We start from the raw sequence: 6,000 nt of genomic DNA, 5'->3' as shown, positions 1-6,000 counted from the left end.
TTTTCTTGAGTGACAAGTGATAGGATGTGAGGAAATGATCTCCATTTGCACTAGGAGAGCTTTATATTGAGGATTAGGAAGAATTTATTCACAAAGAGGTTGGTCAAGCTTTAAGAGAGGCTGCCCAAAGAAGTGATGGAGTCCCCCCATCCCTGGAGGTGTATAAGAAACATGTAGATGTGGTACTAAGGGAACTACGTTAGTGATGAGGTTTGGTAGGTCAGGTAATGGCTGGAATAGTGAACATGAAGGTATTTTCCAACCTAGATCATAGAAACATAGAATTGTTTGGGTTGGAAAAGACCTTAAAGATCACCAGTTCCAACCACAGTGATTCTACTACTGGAGTGATACTCATATTGTTTTAATGTATGGAGAAGAGGATGTCTGTAAGTGAGTGAAAGTTGCATTAGCATTTTGATTCAAGCAGTGTTTCCACCAGACACAGATGGATGTCCAATACAATACCCATTTATTTCCAGGCAATGTGAAGTGAAGGCCCACTCAGTTTCAGCATACTTTGGGGACCCAGGCTTTTAATCGTCTGTAATATTCCTGGCAGCAGATGAGATCTCATATTATTATGTTTAAATCTGGAATGAGTTGCTGACCAGCTGTGGTCTGTGTGAGGAGATACCAAACACTTCTCTACAGCAATTCCAGCCTGCAGCCCACATGTAGGTCAGAAGCAAGAGCAGGGACTAGCAAAAATGCCCCCTCTACCTTGGAAAGCCCACTCTGCCCTGCAGTATGTTTCTACACCTGTCCCTTAACAGCACAGAAAGTTCGGGGCAAAGTGGCTCCTTTTTCAGTGTGCATGTCAGCTGAGGTTTCTTCCCTTCTGTCTGCACCCAAGAGGTAAATTAGTTAAGCAGAGGCATGAATTATTTGCATGCAGCTGAGGTGGCAAATGTGTTATCTTAACAGCAGAAAAGGAAATGGTTCTCTATAGATTATTAGTTACTGAAAAAGCAAAGGCATGTCTTTTGTTGCTGCCACACCACTGGTCTGACTGTTGAGTAGATACAGATCAATATCCCCCCTTCCTCCTCACCCCCCTCATTCTTTGCATTTTCACTTAGACTGAGGTGAAGAGGTTTCACTTTAATTTATGTCATTCTTGTATTGCCAAATGTCATGCCAGAACAACCGAACCAGGCGTGATCTGACTCTGTGTTGTGTGCTCTCACATGCAATGCCCTCGTGGGAAAATGCTGAGAGAAAATGGAAATTTAAGTTCTGCATCTAGCCACTGTGGTTTTTGGGTTTCTAATAGTGCTTAGTTTGTAAGCTTCTTGGGGCAGAGAGAGTTTTTGTTGAGTTCGGTGCAGTTGTAGCCCGTAAGTGAGGAATTCTGAACCCTGCAGTATTGCAGATTGTAGTACCAGCAGCCTGTTCTCTCTACAGACAGCACAAATACACACTGCTGCAGAATGGAGGATCTCAAAACAAGGTACAAATATTGGTTATGCATCACAACTTGTACAGGCCTTGTGCATATTCTACAGATGAGTCGGGTGCTGTATGGGAAGGTCAACTGATTTGTTCCAGGCCTTGCAACAAGTTAGTGAAGGGAACAGACCAGAACCAGCGATCTTGGCTCCTGGGGCACTGCTCTCAGTGCAAAACTTGGCTTTGGTCTTGAAATACTGAAATTTCTAAAGAGAAAAAAAGTCTGTCTTTATATCTCCATTAACAGATATACTTAAACTTGGCTACTACATTCCCATGTGTGGGTGTTTAGCACTGAGTTAGTGTTTAGATTGATCTAAACGACTCCATTTAATAACAAATGCATTAGAAATGGCATCAACAGGCGCTCCTGGATTCAGATACCAGGGGGAAACTGAACTGGGAAGCTGTAACTGAACCCTGTGACTGGGCCTGCCTCTGAATGTTTTTTGGAGTCAGACTCTGCATGCATTTGGGGTGTTCCTTTCTTTGTATTCATGGCTAATGTGCAGATGGAGTTGATAGGCAAGAGGCAGGTGAAATTAGAATTAGGATTTAGAATGTTTGCTTTTGTAATGGGGCTCTGAAGAATTTTGCAGTGGTATCTGCTGCTTCAGGAGAATGGGTTGGTGGTCGGAGGAGGCCCTTGTTCTTCAGTCTCCTAAATTTGAATGAGCAGCTGAGGTTCTGAAAGCCACCAAGGAGCCCTCTGTGCTGCTGGCACTTCGCTTTCCACCTCCTTTGGATGCTCACTGGGGGATCATCCATGCTGCATCACTCCAGCCCTGCAGCAGCCATGAGTGCTGGGGCAGCCATGCTGCGGGGGCTGCTCTGCCCCAAACGCTGGGCTCGCTTTTGAGTGTGAAAAGTGACTGTGAAGCAACTAACACAGTCATTCCTGAATGTTGTAGCTGCGGGAGAGGGGGGAGGATTGAAAACCTCGAGCAGATCTGAGGGGGGGGAAGAAATCTGCATATTGCTCTTAGCTGAATGTAGGTCATAACTTCATTTGAGAACTATTCAGATATTTTACAGACAGACCTCCTGGCAAACTGTGGTGCCTGACACTGAAATGGGGGGGGAGGCAGTGGGGTGGGGGTCGTCTCAGGAGTGCTGCACTGGTCTCATGCAGATCCAGAGGAAAATTTTGTCATGCCATCATACTCATGGATAAAATCACTGGGGATCTGGTGAGGACTGAGCTTCCAGAAGGGCTGTGCAGGGCACCAGGGCACAACTGTGGGGGTGGGTGTTCATGGGGACACTGTGGGGTTGCCTTCTGTTGGAAACAGGCTCTGGGGGTTCTGAACACCCACAGCACCAGGGCTGTGTCCACGCAGGTCTACAGGCAGGAGGAACAGGGGTGGAAGATGTGAGAACAGTCCAACAACCTCCAGCACCAGAAGCCAGCGCCAGGTCCTGAGAGGGTGCCGTGGGGTTTGGGACAGTGAAGATGAAGGAGAAGAGCCTGAGTGCTGGGCTCCTGAAGGGCATCTTAGGGCAGTGCTGAGGCTGCAGATTTGGAAGGAGTTTAGGGCCCTGCTGAGCACTAGAGCTGCTTTAGAATGAGGGTCTTGGTTAAGGAAAGGTCCCCAGCCATCATCCCACTCACTTGATTGCATTCAAAGCACCTTCTCTCAGCTTGCAGGAAGATTGGGCACATGCTGAAGCTGTTTGGATGCTGCGTTCATAAGACGAGAGCAAACTGTCCCCGTGGCTCCTGAGAGCAGAATCAAACTGAAACTCACCACTCAAAGTAGAAAACACATAACACCCACAGCTACAGACATGCACGATTTGCTGCAGGACAGGTTAGAAGAGGAGCCTCGTCTTGCACCCTTGGGTCTCATTAGAGGAAAGTAAAAAAACAGCATACACGGACAAACTGGTGGCTGCAAGCACTGGTGCGTGTTCCCTCCTCAGCATTGAGCTGACATCTATGGCTTATTAAAAAGGCACATTTTCACTTTTCGTATATCCCCGCTCCTTTTCGCACCTGGTTACAGTTTCTGCACCACTTTTAACTTCTGTTCGTTTCATGACCGGTTGCAGGCCAGGTGACAACCCTCCAACGAACCACCAGCAGCAGAACCCCAATCCTTCCCTACTGGTGAGGGCCACAGGTACTTACAGAGGGCTGTGAGGCTGGCAAGGAGCTGGTCTGGTTCACAGCAGCCTGTGAATATGCACAGAACCTGCCCTTAGAAAAATGCTGCCTGAGCGCACGAGGCAGGGTAAGGACAAGGGAAAGCAAATGCTGCCTGTGGCTTGCAGGGAGATGGTTCTCATGCAGAAAGTTTTGCCATGAAAACCTGGGAGTCTGGGAACCAGGACCACAGCCCAGTTAGTCCTATGTGGGCTTCTGCCTGCTGTGCTCATTGTACTGCTCAGAACTCTTTCATTTAAACTTGGATTTAATGGCCTGACAGGTGATCCCCTCAGCACAGGGGAAGCAGAGATGAGACCTCCAGCATTTGCTTTGCTGCGCATGTTTCAGTGGGAACCCAATCACTGCACTTCCCCTTGAAGCATGGCCACTTTGGGTCTGGAATGCTGTAAGGAATCTCACTTGGTACTGGGATAAGGAAATGATCAAGGACTTGCCTAGTCACAATTAATGGGGGAAAAAAAAAAAAGAGCTAAAGGCCCTTATTAATCATTGCACAATGAGGAAGTCATACTGGTTTGGCTCCCTTCAACAGAGCTATTTGGTCACACCTACCTAAGTGGTTCGGCATCCCAACCATGTCCTTGCACACCTGACGAGGTGAGGGCCACCTGCTACGCCCATGTGGCACTGGGCTGCCTGACCCTGGCAGCCAGGCAGGGGACCAACACTCAGAAGCCAGCATCTCTATTATGGGGTGTGCCCTTCCATCTCCTGGCAATGGTTTCTGCCCCAGGCCCTGGTGCTGGTGCCTGTGCATCACAGCGCACGTCCTGCAGCTGGTGCTTAACAATATGGAGCGTGCAGCTGTAGGCTGCAGTTATTGCCACCATGGCCACCGTGGATGTGAAGCATGTGCACATGAGAACTGAATTACAGCAGCTGTGCCTTGCATACGATGTCCCTTTCTCAGCATTTCATGACAAACTAAACTCCTGTTTCTGGGGTAAATATTGAGCCTTTGACAAAATATGTGTTTCTCTGTTCCAGGCCAGGACTGGTCAGTGCTTCTCAGCTAAAGCCTTTTGAGTGTCCAGATGTGCTCCATACATCCCAGCCCCTTGTCCCCACCAGCCCTGGCCTCACTACTGTGTCAAATGCAGGTTGGAGTCCCGCTGTGGGAAGGGACGGGGCAGCCATTTTGGGGAAACCTATTGTCAGCCACCTCCAACATGTCGGGGAGCTTTTCTGAGGCTGCCATTGTAGCTTCTGTTTGTCAGATACCTGCCTTGTGACGGATGCGTTCCACAGCCCCGCCACAGCCACTCAGCCCCAGCTCATGCAGTAATTAGCCAAGTGTTTCCTGGCTGCCTTTAATTATGGTCAAAACTATTGCCCTCTAATGTCATGCCTTCACACAAAAGCATAGGCCTGGGCTCAGTCTCACAAGGAGCACGGTCCCGGCACGTGTTGGGATGGCTCCACGTACCCACAGCTGCTAACTGAACATGACGAGCTCACGTCCCAAGGGTGAATCACATCATCTTTTTCAACCTCACAGGTTTAATTGCCTACATTTGGTCTTCCAGGCCATTATAAACTGGCCAGAATGGTGGGGCTCTCCTCAAAGCCGGGTTTCATACAGTCCCAGCTCCTGTGGCAAGGCAGCTCAGCTGGCAGCACCACATCGTGTTTGGTACCCCATTTCTGTGGTGATGGCAATGAGGTAAGCATCAAGTCTGCCAGCCCCAGACAGCTCAGGGGCACATGGCTCCACAGGGCTGCACCCAAAAGCAGCCAAAAGCTCTTAGCTTTTGCCCACAGACCATAAGCTGGCCCAGTATTGTCACCATCCATTGTTGACCCTATGTTTCTGGTGACAACTCTCCTTCGGTGACTTCTAACTGGCTGTGGTCTGCCAGAAACAACAGCCCAGCTGCTGTGCTCAGCCTCACGAGGCTGTGATCTATAACGTGCATTGTCTTTTTATGTAATGCATTTTATTAAACATCTTCTAAAGCTTACAAGTGTCCCCAGGACATAACTCTCCAACACAAAGTACTGCCTTGCCAAGTAATGAAGTATGATTTATGGCGGTAACGGTTATCCCATGGTTTTTTTTCTGTAAATTATTACAGCAATAGCTCTGTCGAATATAGGAATATAACATGCTGCATTTGGCACGTTTATGACAACAGGGCTCTGGTTTTCTTAACTCCACAGCTCTGCGTTGGCAGAATGTCAAATTCTTGAGACAGATGTTTAAATGAATTTTAAGAGGACAGTGAAATACTTTTAAAGCATCATACGGCGCTGAGTGTCTCAATATGAGACGGCACATTATTCCCATAACGTTCAGGTAGAGGAGGCCAGCACATGGCCTTTCTGGTTCGGATCTCATGGCAAATGATGGGAGTAGCAAATGTTGAATTTGCTTTCGG

The sequence above is a fragment of the Excalfactoria chinensis genome, chromosome 3 (assembly GCF_039878825.1).
Source record: "Excalfactoria chinensis isolate bCotChi1 chromosome 3, bCotChi1.hap2, whole genome shotgun sequence".
NCBI classification, from domain to species: domain Eukaryota; kingdom Metazoa; phylum Chordata; class Aves; order Galliformes; family Phasianidae; genus Excalfactoria; species Excalfactoria chinensis.
The sequence above is the reverse complement of the archived record's forward strand: the minus strand, read 5'-3'. Positions refer to the sequence as shown.